At 38.5% G+C, this 21,989-nt stretch overlaps 1 long non-coding RNA gene across 3 annotated transcripts; it reads left to right on the forward strand.

Annotated features, from left to right (window-relative positions):
- The first annotated feature begins 5,578 nt into the window (after positions 1 to 5,578).
- On the forward strand, positions 5,579 to 16,777 carry LOC126812170 (uncharacterized). Of its 3 annotated transcripts, none has more exons than XR_007675835.2 (3): positions 5,579 to 5,673; positions 8,455 to 8,672; positions 11,711 to 16,777. It is a non-coding gene; the product is annotated as an uncharacterized LOC126812170 (long non-coding RNA). The 3 variants fall into 3 exon arrangements; XR_007675833.2 differs by lacking the exon at positions 5,579 to 5,673 and adding an exon at positions 5,696 to 6,489; XR_007675834.2 differs by lacking the exon at positions 5,579 to 5,673 and adding an exon at positions 5,696 to 6,485.
- The last annotated feature ends 5,212 nt before the right edge of the window (positions 16,778 to 21,989 follow it).

Below are 21,989 nucleotides of genomic sequence, written 5' to 3' on the forward strand. Positions count from 1 at the left end.
ATACACAATGTTTAAAGTCATGCGACTAAGAAGCCTATTGATTTTCAGCGATTTCCAATAATTACTGCCAGAGTTATGGCCCTTGATCACTTTGAAAAATCTTGTGGACGCTCTAGAGGCCAAAGTTAATATCCAATTGACTTTAAATTTATACACAGTGTTTAGGGTCATGATTTTCGATAATTACTGCCAGAGTTATGGCCCTTGATCACTTCAAAAAACCTTTTGGACGCTCCAGAGGCCAAAGTTAATATCCGATTGGCTTTAAATTTATACACAGTGTTTAAAGTCATGCGACGAAGAAGCCTATTTACAAGCGATTTACAATAATAACTGCAAGAGTTATGGCTCTTGATCACTTTGAAAAATTTTGTGGACGCATTAGAAGCTAAAGTTAATATCCGATTAACTTTAAATTTATACACAGCGTTTAAGGTCATGAGACGAAGATTTCCGAAAATTACTGCCAAAGTTATGGCACTTGATCACTTTGCAAAATCTTGTGACGCTCTAAAGGCTAAAGTTAATATTCGATTGACTTTAAATTTATACACAGTGTTTGAGATAATGAGACAAAGAATCCTATTGATTTCCGATAATTACTGCCAAAGTTATGGCCCTTGATCACTTTGCAAAATCTTGTGACGCTCTAAAGGCTAAAGTTATCACCACTCATCATACAATCATATCGAGAAGTCACATGATTGTTTGAAGACATGGTCGCTGCCATGTTTAATCATGTGACGTGAAAGGTGATGCAATCGTCTAGTGAATCGGATGAAGGATTCGCCTGCGGTGTCCACCAATTCGGCCGAATAAAATTTGGCGCAAATTGATCCGACTAGTGTGTCCACCGCTTAACAAAGTACTTCTATCACGAATATAATCCTTTGAGTGGCATTTAGCAATTGAGCACTTAAAAAAAAACACAACACAATTTATATGAAAAACAATCACTGGTTTAAACACAAATTTGTCGAAACGTCATGCTGTATGTGTATAAACTAGTGACTGTTTTCCATATAAATTGTGTTGTGTTTTTTAACTGCTATGTCAGTGACCCAAAGATTGAACTGTTGTTTTTGGTAACTATAAATATATAGTAATAGAAGTACGATACTTCTGATGAATTCATCAGGTGCTAAAACATAGATTTTGACACTTAGTTCTTTCTTCCATCATATCGTGATGTTGAAATAGCCAAAATCCCATAATTCTTTCTTCCATCATATTGTCAAGCTGAAATAGCCAAAATCCCATAGTTCAGAGCAGTCATTTTGAATTCAAAATGGCGGTCGAAAATGAGGTCAAATCACGTGCGTCAAGTTCTTATTTGAAATAGAACATCAAACACTAGTTGTATGCCAAGTTTCATGCTTTTGTCAAAATGTTATTGATTTCTAACCTTAATGACCTGACTAATACCAATTTTTTTTTTATAAAAATGTGTATATAGAGTGATATATATAATATCTTGTCTTCCTATTCTACAATCTGGTTAAAACACAGATTCCATTTCGTTTCGTTTTTATAGTTCAAAATTTCGTTTTACTTGTCTTTACTACACTTGGATCTGGAAGAGTTGTTATTTAACTCGTGTTCTGAATGGTGTCAGGGATAATCCAATTAAACGGTCTGTTACGGCGAGCTGCAGTAGGCGTGTTTTTCACGGAACTGTGGGTAATCCACTAGTAACATTAATGCTGATTGGTTAATCAAATGTCTGACGTCAAAAGGGTCATACATAAGTCGGTCTTTTGACCCCTGATGTGACCTATTGCTATAACTGGTCAGATCTTCATGTAGTGTAGGCCATCGAAAGTATAAAAAAAACGAAACGAAATATAGATCTGTATTTTAATCAAATTGCCTATTCTATAGATTGTTTTTTTTTTATATAAAAATGTGCATATATATATATATATATATAGAGTGAACAAAAGGTGATATATATAAAGAGTCCATGGGAAGAACGATCTAAGTCACATTTATGTCTTTTCGCATAAAAGGCAAAACAGACTTTTGGACGAGAATGCTTGACACAAACAGAACAACGAGTGGGTTTAATTACAACTTTAAAATGATGTTTAATACGAAACATAATTAGCAGTACAACAACTGACTTCCACTTTTAAGCCGAAATAAGGTCAAATAAATATGATGGACTTGTATTTCTCCGGGATGCCATTTCAGAAGGTCCTTGGTTCGATGTGCCTCTTTTTTACCTGAAATTGATTGTTCCACAGAAAGCTTATACAATTTGCTACCAGATGGTGCCATTAACTGGGGTTCGTTGAGAAAGTGACTTGGATCGTTCTTCTCCGGGGCTCTTCATATAATATCCTGTCTTCCTGTTTTATAGATTTTAATATATTATAGTTTATTAGTTGTCCTCTTACTCAGGGATGGCCTACCTCCGGCACATGCACTAAGACAAGAGAGAGAGAGAAATGGGGTTTAACGTCCACTCGACAGAATGGTTAGTATGTGCGCGCTGTATCATAAGGCCTGTCATTGAGTCAACTGGCATGGTTTCGAATACCCGGTCGTACGTGACAAGGAGTAGGGTCGCCTGTCCAACCCCTTGGGTTTTCTCCAGGTCCTCCGGTTTTCTCCCACTGCTAAAGACCCCTACCAGCAAGCAAATTATTGAAATAAAATTGAACCATATATTAGTCCCCAAATGACCTAGCTTGTGTCGAGAGGACATTAAACCCCATTTATCTCTTGCTCTCTTCTTTCTTTTAGCAAATGTTATCTTTTCCACATCAATCTGTTTTCAGTTTAGGAAAGATGGACTTTTGTTCATTTATATTGGGGGTTGGGGTGGGTGGAGAGAGTTGTATGGTGCATCTGAATTCATGTATGAACAAATTGACGAATGGTATGTAAAAGGTTGGCCACTCCTGTATTAATACTTGTTTTAGTGTATTGATTTTATTGAGCCGAAGGGCCTACTTCTTTAGACTTGTGTGTTTTCATCTCTGTCTGTTGTAAACATTTTACAGAATTTTAAGTATTATTTACGATGTTTTATATCTTTAAAAACTTTGTAATATCTGATGAATTGATTGTGTTTTTAATTTATTATATTTTCACACATTTGTATATTGTTTGCTGAGGGAATGTGTGTCCGAATCGTTTAACGTGTCCGCTTTAGATAGTAAGATTGTCATTGTGCCAAGTGGCATGGTTTCAAGGAGTAGGTTCGTTTGTTGGACCTCATGGACTTTCTCCAGGTGCTCCTGTTTCACGTCACTGCTAAAGACCCATACGTACAAAGAGAAATATTGAAATGAAATTGAACCATATGTTAGTCCCAAAATGACCTAGTTTGTGTCAAGTGAACTCAAACCCCATTTTCCTCTTTCATTTAGATTGATCTACATAAATTTTATACGTATATCAGAACTTTAAATTCAAAACTTTGCCAGCAGATTAATTTTTGATATATTTTCTTTATCTTGCATAAACAAGATTTTTTGTTTGCCAAGAATTTGACAGTTTTAAGCATTATTCCAATTTTTAAAGATATTTTGAACTGTTTTAGTGTGTTGTAATGTTAAATTATTTGAAATTCTAATTTTATGGCATTTAAATTTGACTGGTCAATAATCATTTCCAGTCAGTTGAAACTGGCAAATAGAAATGAATCAAGAGCCCTAGTATAGTATTGATGGAGGTGATGGCCGAATGGTTAGCACGTGCGCGTTGCATCATAAGGTCTGTCATTGAGTCAACTAGCGTGGTTTCCATTCCCCAGTGGTAGGGTCGCCTGCTGTCCAACCTCTTGAGTTTTCACCAGTGCTGAACACCCCTACGCGCAAGCAAATTATTCAAATTAAATTAAACCGTATGTTAGTCCCGAAATGACCTAGCTGAGTCGACGTTAAACCCCATCTCTCTCTCTCTTTATAATATTGTCTCAGTTTTCAACATGTTTGTATATATATATCGCATATATTAGTCTGAAATAATGTTTGATCTCATATTAAATATCATAAAAATATGTACTAGAAAGTGGTTTATAGGCATTTAATATTAAATATAGATTTGTATATAATATTTTATAAATTTTTATAAAATGAATCATCATAATAAAGGATACTCATTGCATGTTAAATGTTTTATATGGAACCGTTTTATTGTAAATTAGAAAGAAATATGAATTTAGTTACAGATAAAAAAAACCCCACAAACCATGGCTTCTGAGAGTCTCGCAAAGACGCAAACACCCGCCAGCAACTTTGTCCTTGCCAATTTTAAAGAATTTCATCAGGTTAAAGTTCAAAGAGCTAAAAAAGAACAAAACTGGCTTCTGAAATGCTCACAAACACCCACAAAGCAACATTGTCAGTGCCTGCTACAAGGTCAAATTTAAAGAATTCCATTGAGTTAATTTCAAAGAGCTAAAAAGGGACAAATCTGCAATTTATTCGAGAGCTTTGTCCTCTTTAGAGTTAAAAGTTTAAAGAGGGCAATAATCCTGCAATTCTCGTTTGAAATTTGTGGTGTGGTGTAATGCGTTTAAAAGATTTCATTTAGCACTTAAATGGGAGGATAAATCCTATGGAACATCAACATCTGTCCCCAATTATTTAGGGAGTTATTGTCCTTGCCTTGAAAAGTTTGATGAACTATTAACGTTATATGAACCCAGTCAAAAACCTGTAGTCCAGCAGCACATAAAATGTAGGTCTTCAGTGGTTAGAACACCGGACTATAACAACCGGAATGTTCAAAAAAATCTTTTGGGTTTTTTTAAACCTGGGACCTTATTCACGAAAACTTAAACTAAGATACAATCGAAATTTTAAGAAATACTGCAATACGATTGGCTGACCAGTAAAATCAATTTGCATATATCCAATGAAGTTGCAGTATTTCTTAAAATCTCGGTTGTAACTTAGTTTAAGTTTTCGTGAATAAGGGCCCCTGAGTCCCATTTGTTAGAGGTGGTGGTTTAGATCTATTTGACAAGGTCAAACGCATAATTACGAGATGTAAACAGGGCTAGTGCTAATTCTAACCCAATTTTAATGTGAAAAAATGAAATGAACTGGGGTTTAACATCCAACTGTTCTACTCTGGCTGGGCTAATAATGACCGGCTATGAGGGAGATAGTTCTTGGACAGCAGTGCTAAGACTTACTTTTATATCGAATTCCACTTGCCAAAGGATCTTTTACGCGCATGCCAATTTGTACATGTGGCCTCAGTTTTTCATCCCATCTGAATGACTACACAGCTGTCCTTGTCAGGCCCTCCGTCCTACACCACTGACAAGGGAAAATCACGTCAGAAAATCCTGATGAACTTTCTCGGCCAACACCAGAAGTAAACCTGCTACAAATTTTAATGTGTCTGCTTGTATAATGTCTAATGTTTACATAAGAAATGCTTTTCATCTTAGACTTTCTAAAACAACCAAAAGTCATTTTGAAAGTTATAAGTGTAAGAAAAAATAGATCATTTTGTTTGAAATTCAAGAATTAACATTAAAGTCAATGAGAGAATATTTGGTGGTCTGCTACCTCCGTTTGAATCCATTTTGTCTCTTGGACTTATCTCCCTTGAACAATTCCTGTTAAACGTCAGATTTTAGTCAACAAGAATGAAAGTTGTGAAAGTGACATATTGCTCTCAGGCTAGAGCTATTAGATAGATCGACTGGTAACATCGTTAATGTGTACAATCTTATAATAACATTTTAACGGTTGGTTTGTGACAGTAATGTGTGACACGCCCTGCCCCTCTACATTTATGGTCAAATCCTAGTAGTGTGTAGCTGAATACTGCAATATCATGACTAAATCTATTTGTTAAGGCCATCTCAATTTTCGTCAAGATCGCTGAGATGTAAATAAGGTTAGGGCACGTGATTGTTGACGGGAATGTAGGTTAGGGTTGGGCTAAGTATTAGGGCTAGGACCAGGATTAGGATTGGGTTTAGTGCTAGCCCTGTTTACATCTCGTGACCTTTGACCAAACTTCAAGTTGGCCTTATCAGATAGATATAACCGTAAGCAAAACTAGCCTATCTTACTTGTTATACTGCGTGATGTCAATCATAGTCTATAAATAGAATAACGAACAAAAATACTAACCAATGATAAAAGGTTTTAATATCAACATAAAGGATCTTACATTGAATTAACATCCCGCTTAAAGTCCTTGTCAATTTAGGTAAAGTACAGCTAGAATTCCCGATAATAAATTGCGACAACTTTTGTAAGCTTAATTTCATAATCTTACAAAGTGAGACTTCGTGAAAGGCAGTTTATAGTGACAACTTTTGTAAGCTTTATTTCATAATCTTGTGAGTCGTGAATGACAGTTTATTGTGTAGCCTAAGTAATAGTAATAATAATATTACTATAGCCACTAGGTATTTTTAATCTACTAGTAGTAGTAGTAGCAGAGTAGACAACAACTCTGTCGACATTAGTGTGAATCTATCAACAACATCAACATTAAGAAAACAAGTAAGTAAGTATGAATATGTGTTTGTAAACATCGCTTTCAAAATTGTACTTTGCTATGCACCACTAATTCCAACAGGTATGTAGATGCATAGATATAGATGATATATTTTCTTGTATATCAAACCTATATTATTATCAGGCTATTATTATTCATTTGAAAGTGTAGATAAAATCTGTAAATAATATGGATGCTGAAACCATTGAATTACGGAAACGGTAATCGTAGTTCCGTCCTATACTAATATAGCCTAGGTCGTTATTAGGGACAAGTCTAATAAATCTATTTTAATTTATCTAACATATACTGATATACATACTGATTGTGACTGACAATGACCAGGATATGCCTCTTTTCACTGTTGATTCAAGGGCCAGGCATAATCAGGCCCTGATCTCAAGAGGGGATATTTAGGACCAGATAATACTTTTATTGAAGGATAGTCTATTTGTACAGTTATGGCCGTGTGTTTATGACAAATGGTACATTTAACCTAATTCTTTCACCCCGCTAGGTGACCTAGCGTGGTGTAACACGTTACTTCCTATATATACATGTACACAGCGCGACAAACAATAACATGTTTATAAGTAGTATTGTATTGGGGATTGGGTATACACACGGAACGTACTACCAGAGAGAGAGAGAGAGACAAATGGGGTTTAACGTCCACTCGACACCAACTATATGGTCATTTCGGGACTAACATATGGTTCAATTTTTTTTCAATAACTCTCTTGCGCTTAGAGGTGTTTAGCTGTGGGAGGAAACTGTATGACCCGGAGTTGAGAAAACGTACCGGTACGAGGTTGGACAGGCGACCCCACTCCTTGTCACGTACAGGTGGTGAATCGAAACCACGTCACTTGACTCAATCACGGACATCAAATACTATTCAGCAACCTATTCCCCACCTACTGCCGGTGCATGTCCTTCAATCTTGTTTTGTAACAAAAGCTAAGTGAAATATATCTCGATCTTTTATTAAAGTTAGACCAGCGCAGCCAACAACCTTTTTTTTATTTTTTATTTTTTATAAAATACTACTATTTTTAATTTAAAGTTCAGTAGAATGAGCACGTAAATGTTTTAAATTTATTGTATTTCGGTTCGAAAGACCCAATATAGATCAGGACCAAACTACAAATTTTTTCTTTGTATATAACGTGAATGAATGAATGGGAACGTAAAAATGTTTTGAATTTTCTGTATTTCGAAAATCCAAGGGGGGTGGATGGCCGAATGGTTAGCACGCGCGCACTGTATCATAAGGCCAGTCATTGAGTCAACTGGCGTGATTTCGAATACTCGGTTGTACGTGACAAGGATTAGGGTCGCCTGTCCAATCTCGTGGGTTTTCTCCGGGTCCTCCGGCTTCCACCCACTGCTAAAGACCCCCACGCGCAATTATTGAAATAAAATTAAACCATATGTTAGTCCCGAAATGACCTGGTTTGTCGAGTGGACGTTAAACCCCATCTCTCTCTCTCTCTCTCTCTCTCTCTCTCTCTCTCTCTCTCTCTTTCGAAAATCCAAATATACATTAGGACCCAAATACAAGTAGATTTGAACCTTGATATACAAACCTTTTCTGTGTATAACGTGAATGAATGAAATGTTACGGGCTATATCGCGCCAAACGATGAAATTATATGAGATAAAAAAAAGAATATTTAGATGCATAAATAAAACAAATATCACAGTTTAAGATATAAAAATGAAAAGGATACATTTACGCGTGTCCTTTTGGTGTTCGGAGTCACGGTGGTTAAGTGAGTAAGTAGCACACTGTATGGGGCGCGCACTTCTTCAACAGCCCAGTCGGAACAGAACAGTAAGACGTTAAACTCCATTTTATTTTATTTCCTTTTCCTTTTTATGTTCACAGAAGTAAATTTAGTTTTTAATCTTAATCTGGCATTTATGACTTTTTCTTCAGTTTTTTAAATTATATATTATTTTATTTCCCAGATAAATCAGGTGTATAATATCATCATGGACCCATCAGACAAATATGTCGTACCACCCCCAAGCTATGAAGAAGCGGTCAGCGATCCCAATCCCAATCCAAATCCAAAGGAGATAGAAGAAGAAATTAAACAAGAAAAGAGAACGGCCGTTACCATGCAACCTGTCTCCGTGGTGAATTCTACGCCCGTCGTTAAAACTCAACCTGTACCAGCTGTAGCGTAAGTATTCTTTGGCGAGAGAGAGAGAGAGAGAGGAGGGAGAAATGGGGTTTAACGTCCACTCGACACAAACTAGGTCATTTCGGGACTAACATATGGTTTAATTTTATTTCAATAATTCGCTTGCGCATAGGGGTCTTTAGCAGTGGGAGGAAACCGGAGGACCCGGAGAAAACCCACGAGGTTGGACAGGCGACCCTACTCCTTGTCACGTACAACCGGGGATTCGAAACCACACCAGTCGACTCAATGATAGACTTTATGATACAGCGCGCGCACGCTAACCATTCAGCCATCCAACCCCCCATTCTTTGGCGAAGAGGCGAGTTGGAAGGCTGAATGGTTAGCACGTGCGTGCTGTATCATAAGGTCTGTGATTGAGTCAAATAAATAAATAGCTGTTTTTCCATAAGTATTTGTTATAGTACATCGTTAATATCTCGTTTCAGAGTGAAGCAATTTGACTGAAATTTTCAATATTTTCTGTTTTGATTATCTATTTGTAACTATTATTATAGCGAAAACTGTCAGCTATTTATCTTATCTTACCTAATGCCTCTTTAAGGAACCAAACCCATTTATTGTATGAGCACGTGACCCGTTAAGGAATCAAACCCTTCAATTGTGGGATGCGTACCCGGTACGTGACTTGTTAAGGAATCAAACCCGTCAATTGTGGGATGCGTACCCGATACGTGACTTGTTAATGAATCAAACCCGTCAATTGTGGGATGCGTACCCGATACGTGACCCTTCAATCAAACCCGTCAATTGTATGATGTGTACCCAGTACGTGACTCGTTAAGGAATCAAACCCTTTATTTGTATGAGTACGTGACTCGTTAAGGAATCAAACCCGTCAGTTGTAAGACTGGCTTGACAATCCCGACGAACACGCAGCATAGACAAAATGTGAGGACCTGTTATCAGTGAAACATAAGAACTTGGCATTAATTTACAAGAAATGCGACTGGTCTTGACGGTGGCTGTCTGCTGAATGGCGTTTGCCAGTTGACGCTATAAGTTAGAACGCCTGATAAGGACGATAATCCAAATAGAATTTCAAAAAACGCCAAAAATTAACAAATTAGGAATACAAATAATTTGGTTTGAAAAAAACAAAGTGTAGTGAGTAAAGCCTTTATTCTGTCATTTGCCATTTTGTTTTTAAATTATAGATTTTTGCGTGCCCCTCATGGGAAGAAAAGGTAGTATTGAAATTTATGGAAGAGCAATTTGCTGCTAATCGGGAGCCGTGGTGGCTCAGTGAGTCAGGCGCTGACTTGCTAAAAAGGAGGCTTTGGGTTCGACCTAAGTGTTGGCCGAGAAAATTCCTTGGGATTATCAGGTGTGGTTTCCCTTTGTCAGAGGTGCAAGATAGGTGGCTTGGCAAGGAACAGTGCCTAGTCGTTTGGATGGGACGAAAATACGAGGTTCCGTGTACACATTGGCATGCATGTTCGTACGATAAAGCCGGACCCGTGTACACATTAACCCCAAATAAAAGAACCCTTCAAAAGAACCCTTTATTCGAAATAAAGACCGTAGTACCGGTGTACAGGCAAAATTTCTCCCATAGCACACAGTATGGCGTATGCCCGTCTTCATTAGCCCAGTCGATGCAGAACAGTAGGACGTTAAAATTTCATGTCATTTACTGCTAATAGACAGTTTAAAGAGGCATAGTTAGGACTTAATGTTACATTAAAGGACAATATTGGTGCCAGTCATTATCACATATTTGATAGAACTGGTTAAACACGTTCCAAATATTATTTTATCACAGAGATCATTGCTACGATAGATGAGTAAATAATGTTTCAACAATAGGAAGTGACGAACGCAAAAGGAAAACACGTGTTACCCCTTTATATAACTGAATGAAGTGACGGGTGATAACAGATACATGGGCGAATTTCTGCTCACTAATAATTCCTTCGAAGACCAAAAGTTGTTGTATGGGACTGGTTGTATCTGTTATCACCCGTCACTTCATTCGGTTATATAAAGGTATAACTCGTGTTTTCCTTTTGCGTTCGTCACTTCCTATTATTGAAACATTGATTACTCATATATGTGATAAAATAATATTTGGAACGTGTTTAACCAGTTCTGTCACATATGTGATAATGACTGGCATAAATATTGTCCTTTAATTGGACATTTAATTAACATGACAAGACCATAATCAACTTTTGATGCCATCTGGCTCCGATTTTTAGTAGATAGAACGGTTCGGCCAGTTAGTGATTAAATCTAAAAATGGAGGAGCAAGGCTAAGACTAGAATAACCAGCACCGTGGTTACGATAATAAACAATCAATGCACACATTTTGTTAAAACTACAAACAGTGATAACTTGGCACAAATTAAAGTAATTTGAATGAAATTTTCAAGATATTTATTTTGCATTATCTATTTTTGAACTATTATAGCAAGGACGATCAGCTCTTTATCATAATGTGACATAATGTATCTTTAAAGATACATTAGTTAAGAGTTTTATAAAGAGTTGGCCATTCTTGCTATAATAATTCAAAAATAGATGATAAAAAAGAAAATGTTGAAAATTTCAGTCACATTACTTTGTTCTGAACGGAATTGTCACTGTTGGAAGTTTGGACTAGAAATAGGCATCAATTGTGTCTGCACCGTCTATGAGAATTGGCGATCGTTTGATTGACAGACGATAACTCCACCCACATATTCTCTATTATCAAGTAACATGCTCAATTTTTATGGTAGCCTTGCTTGGCAGGCCTTTCATCACCAGTTTCCGGTAGTGACACTAGCGACTAACGGTAAACCTTAGCTTGGTCCGCCATTTATTGATTTAATTTTAAATCGACGACTGTTTAAATCCAAACTGTATCCAAGCCACCCGTGGGTCTACAGAGTTGATTTTGAGCTTGTCGTGTAAATAAAGATCTAATTAATAATTTCTACAACATCTGAAGCCTCAGTAAAGACCTGCAATAGGCAGATTTTGCTCTTGCATAATGTATGTTTAAATAAGTTAATTTTGTGGACATTTTCAGGTATACAGCAGTTGATGGTGGTGGAGGAACTACACTAGTTGATGACACCTGTACGTTATGTTTCTGTTTAACTTGTCCTACCTGCGACAGTAAACCATGTGACTGTGACGGTGATTGTTGCGATTGTGATTGTGATTGCGGTGATTGTTGCGATTGTGATTGCGGTGGTTGTGATTGTGATTGCGGTGGGTGCGACCTTGGAGGATGTGATTGTTCCTTTTAAGTGACTCACATTTTTTTTAAAAACCTACTTACATTTTTCATGTCAAAAATTATCGAATTGGTAGAGGTTGTCCTAACCGTGACATTAAACGACGTGACCGTGACAGAGATTGCGGTGATTGTGATTGCGAAGGGTGCGATGTCGGATGCTGTGATTTTTCCTTTTAAGTGATTCTTGTTTTGGAAACATACTTCCGTTACACATGGCATGTTAAAAGTTGCCGAATTGATACTGGGCTTCTGAAAACATCGTGTAGTGTTTCTGTGGAATTTTGGTTTATTGGAAAATGGATGACTTTGGCACTAAAACGTGCTGGCATCTTAATCCAAGGAAATGCTTAGAAATTTATAAGGATTTTCAATAGCTACGTAAACCCATTAGTGCCTGAACCGTGCGCCAGTCTGAATTTGGATTCTTGTATTATTAAAGATGCATTCCCACGGAAGTATTTAAATGGTATTTACCACCAATAAAACTATGGCAAATATTTATCTATTAATCGTGTAGAGATATCCAATCTTACTAGAAAATTAATGGATTCCCGAAAACATTAAAAAATAACATCCATGTAGCCTGCACACTACAAACATGTAAGGGTATCACAAGCTGGCCAACTGTCGCTGTGTCTGCTCTGACGTATGGAGCGCTTATGCGTTGAGAGACTGAATATATTCTGCGATTAAACGGCGGAAAAAGGCATTGGCAAGGGATAATTCAGCCTTCGATATGTATTGTAACTGGACAGCGAGTAACCACAAATGCCATCTGAATAGTGATGCAAATATTATATTCTTTTATTTTTCACTGTTTACAGTGACTCACCCGAAAAAAGAGGACAACGTTTTAATTTGACAGATATAGTTATAGAATCGAATTAAATAGACTCTCTCTTAAAGTCAAATTGTGATTTACCCAACACAAACACACCACTACCACATATTACCTCATAATAGAACGCTTCTCATTCAAACAAAATCTTAAGGCCCGCTCCCACTGCACTTACGAATGCAAAGAGGATGTAAAACGGGGAAAAAACGTCAGTCCAGAGAGGTTGAGAGGCCCTTCATGAAGGACTTGAGATGTCAGGCCCAATACTGCTGTGAAATTGTCTGTTGACGGCCTTGGCTCTGGGGTGTAGGAAGGGTTGGGGTGAGTGTGCTGGGGCTGTCTGGTCTGCAGCTGGGTGATGAGTGGCGTCTGATGAACCTGGTCTTGGACTGAGAAAATCTGCCTCTGCTGTGGGAAGACCTGGTAGTCTTAGTCTTGGTAGGTGAGGGACTGTTGAAAGCCGTGGAAGGGCTGTGACGTCGCCTGGGGTGGAGGAGCAGACCTGGACTGGGTAGGATGAGCTTCAGTTGGGCCTTGAGGCTTGTGCTGGTCTTCATTGTGTCCCTGATCTCCAACAGCACAATGTCGTCCCGGCCCTCCAGTTTGCCTCTCTGCCTGCGTCCTCTGGAGCTGGTGCTGGAGGTGGGTTGGCCTCTGGTGGCTGCCGCTTGTTCCTCCATTTGTGAGAGCAGGGCGTCATCCTCCACGGGATTCTCTAAGTTCTGCACCATGGGTAGTGCAGCTGTCGAGGGGGTCTCTGCTGTGCGGCCCTCTGAAGACTCCTGTCTGGATAAGGTACGTGGCTTCTGGCTTGAAGATGGCTGGCTGTCTGTGGGCTGGCTGAGGGAGAGGGGTCTCAGCGGGGCTGCTCCTCGGTGGCGGATCTCACCCTCCAGGAAATTGCACTTGGCCATGACGTACTTCTCCCGGTAAGTGAGCTTGATGGCGGCCTGCCCGGATTTCTTGAGGTGTAGCTTCCCATACCAGGAGTGCATGTGCTTCCACCATCCAAGGAGTACTTCTGCAGTGTACCCCGGGCTCTCTGCCTTGTCTCTCCAAGCTGCCCACTTCTTGGTGTCCCGGTACAGTCTGTGACCCTTTCTCCAGAGGTACTCATTCTCCCTCAGCCATTCCAGCACATCATCCTCATGCTCCTCGGAAACGGTGTACTGTTTCCTCTCTTCCTTTTTCTTCCGTTGCCTCTTCTTCTCCCTGGCTGGAGCTTGTTCAAGGCCTTCAGGGGCTTCAGCAGGGCGTTCATGGGCTTGAGCATCAGGGCCTTCAGGAGCTTGTTCAGGGATTTCAGGGGCTTCAGCATCAGGGCCTCCAGGAGCTTGTTTAGGGATTTCAGGGGCTTCAGCATTAGGGGCTTGAACATCAGGGCCTTCAGCAGGGAGTAGGGTGCTCGTTCTGGCCTTCTTCGCCTTGCCACGTAGTGGAGATGTATCGATGTAGCCGCCAGCACGTCTTTCCACTTTATGCTGACTGCGCGCGTGCTGCATCCCTTTATATCTGCGGAGCGGACGCAATTCATACACCCCGCATGCGCAGTGAACGGTTTGCATCCGATATACATCCGCGCGGGATCCCCTTTGTTCCCGTAAGGAGTACGTGATGCATCCGCTTCACCCGCTATGCTTCGGCTCTTTTCGCTAGGCGTCCGCTTCGAAATTATCCCCGATAACCCCTTCGGAGCTGTCATCCACTTCCACCCGCTTTCTTCCGCTAGGCTTACGATGAACATCCACTTAACATCCCCGCTACATACTTCCCACGTTCGTTCTTTTCCGTTCTGTTTTCGCAAATTTTCGTCAATTTTGTCCATTTCTGGAGCGGATGAAAACGGATGGAGCCACCCCCGAAAGTGTGCTCGTCCGCTGTGTCCTTTTTGCATACGTTTTGTGTTCATCGACCACTGGGACTGGGCCTTTATTCTTTGTTTTAATCAGAATATTTGAACTATGCTAAGTATAGGGTGACCCACCATAAATAAATATCTCCATATATCTCGACAATTACGCCACAATATTTATATATATGCCAAGCCTCAAATCAGTTTCACACAATTATAGTCACTAAATAAACGATCATGTTGTACTTAATAAGCTATGACCATTAATCATGTATAAATAATAGACTGAAAACTGGTTCCAAGAGTCGTCCATAACATCCAGACACATTTGAGTAAAAGATAGGTTACGTGCCCTTGTTTTGAAATTAGTCTCGCTTAACCAGTCTATCGACCATTCTACGTCTGATTGACAGGTCGGGATAATCAAGACTACTTTTTTTACGAAACATAACAGAAAGCTAGAACAAGAAATTGAATTTAGAAATAAGCACTTTAGACAACTCAACAATCGTTTTAAGAAGCTTGTAAAAGTAAAATGAAACTATTGCTAGTATCATGTTCCTGTCTAACCCGAGTGATTCAGAGATATTATTTGTACTAAACCAAAAGATGCCGCTCTTAACGGTACAGTTAATGATAAAGCGATTTAAAAAATGAAACGAACGTAATTTCTAAATCTGCTGTAATAACCAAGAAGCTTAATTTTACTGCTATTCAAAATCGTCAACAATAAATTTTTTTACGGCTGTAATAGTTGATAGATTTGTAGAGAATTGCACGTGCCATGGCTATTTATAGTATCATACTGTCAGAAAGTTGGTCTCGGCACGGCGAATGTGCACGCTTCAGTGGTAGTCTCGAACTATCAGCGGTGGACTGTATTTCTGTGAGTACATGGGTCATCCTACTAAGTAATAGGACTACAAAATCTCTGGGGTTTTTATTCAGAGATACTAATTAAAAGGCCTACAAAATCTCAGTGTTTTTTTATTCAGAGTATTTGAACTTGCCAATACTAATTAAAAGGCCTGCAAAATCTCAATGTTTTTTTTTATTCAGAGTACTTGAACTTGCCAACACTGATAAATAAGCCCTCAAAATCTCAGTGATTTAGAGTACTTGAATTTCTCAAACTTATTGTTAAGCTTACATAATCAATTAAAGATCTGATGTAGAAAGTGATACATGCCCTATCACACCTTTAGTTAGGTATATATTGGTCGTTTAACACGTTAATAATACACGTAGATGGAATAAATTAGGTAACGGCGAATACTTCAATTTACATTGTTTACGTTTTGATAATCTGTCTGGAATAACTCAAAATAAGATTATATGATCAAAACTAGAAAGGTTCTGAATTTAAAATGTGTATCATGAATTTGTGTTTTTGAATTTGATAACTTTTATTTCGTTTCATAGGATAACTGTCTTAAGGAGATTGTTATGTTTTTTTTTGTGTGGGGGGGGGGGGGGGGGTCTGTATATTTACTTCTTAGACTCTAATGTACTCACCCGGGTTATTTTATCTTTGTATTTTTCAGTTTTATTGAATTTTCTTTTTATCGTACATGTATATAAGTACACACTGATATTAATTCGTATATTATTTTACTAAATATTCCCGCACAAAATGTTTTAATACATATATTAGATATGTTCATTTTACATGCATATTGCATGTATGTCTGTTAAATCATGTACTTTTACTATTTCTCTCACAACACAGTGTATGACGTATGTCCGTCTTTATTAGCCCAGTTGGAGCAGAACAATAGGACGTTAAACCCCATTTCAATTTCATTGTTTATTTTTTTTTTTTTTTTTTTCATAGGATATTTGTCTTGATGAGATTTTTATATTTACTTCTTAGGCTGTAATGTACTCACCGGCTTACTTTATCTTTGAATTTTTCAGGATTTTTAAATTATATTTTATTCTATATACTAAGTCGTGCAACATGTTTTAATCAATAATTAAGATAGGTATATATATATATACGCCTATACGCCTGTTAAGGATTCGTTCATATCAAATCATATATTTTTACTATAAATATCAAAAGGATATAATCAGGATATTTTAAAAGTTGAAATTTTGTAAATAATAGATTGCTTTATATTAATATATATAATAATAAATTATGTTTTATATAAATGTTTAACTACTACTAAATTTGTTATTATTTAGTGTATGTTATGTAGAGATAGCTGCGGTGGCTCAGTAAGTAAGGCGCTGGCCTACTAACCAGGGGTTCCGGGGGTCGATCCCTGTGATGGCCGAAAACCCGGGGTTTTCCGACGTGGTTTCTCGATTGTAAGTGGCGAGGGACGGAGGGCCTGGCAAGGACAGTGTCTAGTTTTTAGGATGGGATCTAGAAATTGACACAAATGGATCGTAACGCATATAATATTGTAATATGAATGTATATAAACTGATTTACATTCAATTGCTTCTGTTTTACTGTAATTTCTAATCAGTTATGTTCAGCGAAATACGCGAGAAATCTCAATCGAATGGCGATCTCTAGCGTCTGGTTATTCCAGTCTAAATCAATAGTATTTATTGCGCATGCTCTCCAGATAAGAATATGACGTCACCGTTTGACAGGACTTGTGGAATAGCCTCGTTCTTCGAGTCCCTTGCTACAAATGAAATGAGGTTTAACGTCCTACTGTTCTGCTCCTATACTGGGCTAATGAAGACTGGCATACGCTATGCAGTGTGCTATGAGGGAAATTTTGCCCGGGCAGCGGCACTATCGCCTACTCTTATATCGAATTCCAACTGCCAAGGGATCTTTTACGTGCATTCCAATGTTTACACGGGACCTTGGTTTTTCGTCTCATCCGAAGGACTAGACAGCTGTCCTTGTCAGGCCCTCCGTCCTGCATCACTGACAAGGGGAAACCACGTCGGAAAATCGGACGAACTTTCTCGGCCAATGCAGGGATCGAAAACCCGACCTCCAGGCTAGCGAGCCAGCGCCTTACCCACCTAGCCACCGTGGCTCCTTGCTACAAATGGCGCCGACACGCTTCTGGTACACGATTCGTGTACCAATGGTAAACTGTTTATTTTGTCTTAAATATTGGATATCAGAATCCCATCTTTTCCAGGTAAGATCACAAAATCAATGTTGATTTAAATCGACAATAAATTTGTGTTTTCAATCTCGAAGACTGTGGATGATACTGGGTTAGAGGCTTAACTACTTTACTGATTTGTTGGTGACAGTGTGACACGATCTCTCCAATCTTCATCCATGACCGTATGCATCCCTGGGGGCATGGGCGTCACACATGGGTGGGTCCGGGGGGTCCGATCCCCCCCCCCCCCAATTATTTTTCGGGGGGGGGGGGGGGTCTGAATATACTTGGACCCCCCGAAAATTTACATAGTAGGCCCTAACTCCTATTTATTTACAACAATTATTAGGATTAGTTAAGATCTTATCTGTATAAAACCTGTACATATCCCAATATGGTTTACATTTACAGAGAGAATCGTCCTGGAAACGTGTTTTAAGTGAAACGTAACTGTGTTCCATAAAATTGTTTCTAGTTAGCCGGACAGCCACGTAACCATAATGCTTTGCACGCGGTGGATGGGCCAATCAGCAAATGAGTTGTGTAGACAGCATGGCCACATGGTGTTTCTTTATATTTTTTTAGGGGTTTTAAAAAAGGGTTAGGGTTAGGGTTGCGGACCCCCCCCCCCAATATATATTTCGCGGCTACGCCTCTGCCTGGGGGGTTGGATGGCCGACTGGTTAGCACGTGTGCGCTGTATCATAAAACCTGTCATTGAGTCAACTGGCGTGGTTTCGAATCCCCGGTTGTACGTGACAAGGAGTATGGTCGCCTGTCCAACCTCGTGGGTTTTCTCCAGGTCCTCCGGTTTCCTCCCACTGCTAAAGACCCCTACGCACAAGCGAATTATGGAAATAAAATTAAACCATATGTTAGTCCCGAAATGACCTAGTTTGTGTCGAGTGGACGTTAAACCCCATTTCTCTCTCTCTTTCTCTCTCTGTATGCATCCCTGGTAGTATCGTATGATCAGTTGTAATACTATTCTACTGGGGCCTGTTTCTCGAAATCTTAACTATTGATAAAATCCAAATTTTAGTAGATGCTTCAATTTTGATTGGCTAAGCACTAAAATCAATCTAATATTATCCAATCAAATTATCTTAGGTAAAATTTCGTGAAACGGTCCCCTGGTTGTAGTGCGTGAGGATTTCAGTCATAGTCTATAAATAAAATAATGCCAACCGATATGTTAGTGATAAAAGCTTAATAATACATACATTGATATAATACAAACATTGATCTAATATTGAAATAATATCTTGCTTAAAGTGCAATCTGTTAAGGTACGCCACTCCCCCGACAAAGAATTAAGGTCGTGATGATGAATATTCGTTATTGTGAAATATTACTATTGATGTCTTTTAATTGACCAGCACAACTCGAACATTTCCTTCTATTATTGTCGACGTTACAGACATTACATACAGCGTAATTAAAGAAAACAAGTAAGTAGTGTTTCGTCCGTGGCATGGAAAAACCTCGTAAGTTTACTTACCGAAAATAGATTTTATTTAGGATTTATATTCAGTGCTGAATTTTCCATCTTTTAATTGACCAGCACAACTCGAATATTTCCATATATTATTGTCGACGTTACAGACATTACATACAGTGTAATTTAAGAAAACAAGTAAGTAGTGTTTCGTCCGTGGCATGGAAAAACCTCGTAAGTTTACTTACCGAAAATAGATTTTATTTAGGATTTATATTCAGTGCTGAATTTTCCATCTTTTAATTGACCAGCACAACTCGAATATTTCCATATATTATTGTCGACGTTACAGACATTATATACAGCGTAATTAAAGAAAACAAGTAAGTAGTGTTTCGTCCGTGGCATGGAAAAACCTCGTATAAGTTTACTTACCGAAAATAGATTTTATTTAGGATTTATATTCAGTGCTGAATTTTCCATCTTTTAATTGACCAGCACAACTCGAATATTTCCATATATTATTGTCGACGTTACAGACATTACATACAGTGTAATTTAAGAAAACAAGTAAGTAGTGTTTCGTCCGTGACATGGAAAAACCTCGTAAGTCTACTTAACGAAAATATTCAATGCTGAATTTTCCATCTTTTAATCTCATTGGCTAGCTTTTATCGTGTATATATACTTTATCCACAATTACCCACTAAGTACAACTAACACTCAATTATTAACATTATTTCGTATTATTTTTATTATTATGAGGGTACTTTTTATAGCTCACCCTACACATAAGTGCCCAGGTGTGCTTAACAATAACATAAATAAATAAAATTATAAATTGTACAGCACTTAATTTGTTTAATTATCTTACAAATAACACACCAAAACTACATTTGAGCAACCTTATCTGTAAAATATAATCCAAGCTACGAAGGCAGTTATACTACTAAAAATCATGAAAAATAAGTTTTTCCATGTCACCGACGATTTGTATTGTACTTTGCTATGTACCACTAATACCTAGAGGTATGTATAGGTACATGAATGTCACGATGGCTAAGTGGGTAAGACGCTGGCTCGCTAGTCTGGAGGTCGGGGGTTCGATCCTTGTGTTGGCCGATTTTCCGGCGTGGTTTCCCCTTGTCAGTGGTGCAGGGCGATGGGCCTGACAATGACAGCTGCCTAGTCGTTCGGATGGTAAGAAAAACCGAGGCCCCGTGTACACATTGGCGTGCACGTAAAATAAGAGTAGGCCATAGTGCCGCTGCCCAGGCAAAATTTCCCTCATTGCACACTGTATGGCGTATCCCCGTCTTCGTTAGCCCAGTCGGAGCAGAACAGTAGGACGTTAAAACCTATTTCATTTCATTTCATTTCACACCCCATGCACGATTAATCCGTCCCTATCTCAAGAGAGGATATCATATACTATCTTAATTGAACGATATGTAGAGTATAAATAAGACTGCTTATGACAAATCGTACATTTAACCCACTTCTTTCACGTGATTTGATAACAGTACATTATACATTTCTAATGTCCGCAATACGTTACTTACAACCCAACACGATAAATATGTTTATACGTAGGATTATATGTGCGCCAATCTGATTTAAATACAGATCCTATTTCGTTTCGTTTTTTATAGTTCAAAATTTCGTTTTACTTGTCTTTACAACACTAGGACCTGGGAGAGTTTTATGTAACAGGCATTCTCAGACTTAAGTAAAGAATTTACTCAAAATTGTTCACCTTATTTTAACTAAAATATAGACCTTTATAAAACTTTTGTTGTTTTAATGTAGCAAATACATCAATAAGAAACTATGTGCAAAGTTTCGTGTTTCTGGATCAAAGATATTTTTCATAAACAGTGATTGAAAGTTGAGTAAATTCTCAACTTAAGTCTGAGAATGCTTTGTGAACTCGGGGCCAGGGCGAATTGGACCCCTGTCGAATTTGGCTCCTTGCGAATTTATTCCCCGGGCGAAGCGGGGTATCTTGCTATACATAATACAGTTTACCCAGCTCACCCTACTCCTGTCACGTACAAGCGGAAAATCGAAACCACGTCACTTGATTCAGTGATAGATCTTACTATACAGCCCGTTAACTATTCGGCCATCCAACCCCTCAGGCATAAAGCAAATATCACAATTTGAAATATTTAAAATGAAAAGGATACATGTATCCTTGTCCACGGAAGTAAATTTAGTTTCCTCCCATCGATTGCTTTTAATTATTAATTTGGCATATTTGAACCATTCTCCTGTTTTTAGAATTATATTTTACTCTGTTTCCCTAGATAAATTTGCCCGGTTGTACGTGACAAGGAGTAGGGTCGCCTGTCCAACCTCGTTGGATTTCTCCGGATCCTACGGTTTCCTCCGACTGCTAAAGACCCCTACGCGCAAGCGAATTATTAAAATTAAAAACCATATGTTAGTCCCGAAATGACCTAGTTTGTGTCGAGTGAACGTTAAACACCATTCTCTCTCTCTCTCTCTCTCTCTCTCTCTCTCTCCCCAGATAAATTTGAAAGGTCATTATATATTGTCATGGACTCAGCAGAAGAAGATGGCGCATCATCGCCAAGCTATGAAGAAGCCGTTAGCGATCCCGATTCATGTGAGAAAGAGAAAGAAGAAGAAAGACAAAAACAAGAAAAGGCCACCTTCGTGACCATGGTTAATCCCTACGCTAGCATTCAGACGGCTGTAGCAAAAGAAGAAAACATAACCGCCGTTACCATGCAACCGCTCTCCGTGGTTAATTCTACGCCCGTCGTTAGAACTCAACCAGTACCGGTTGTAGCGTAAGTATTCTTGGACGAAAGATTTTTATA

Source organism: Patella vulgata, chromosome 2 (genome assembly GCF_932274485.2).
Source record: "Patella vulgata chromosome 2, xgPatVulg1.2, whole genome shotgun sequence".
Lineage (NCBI taxonomy): Eukaryota > Metazoa > Mollusca > Gastropoda > Patellidae > Patella > Patella vulgata.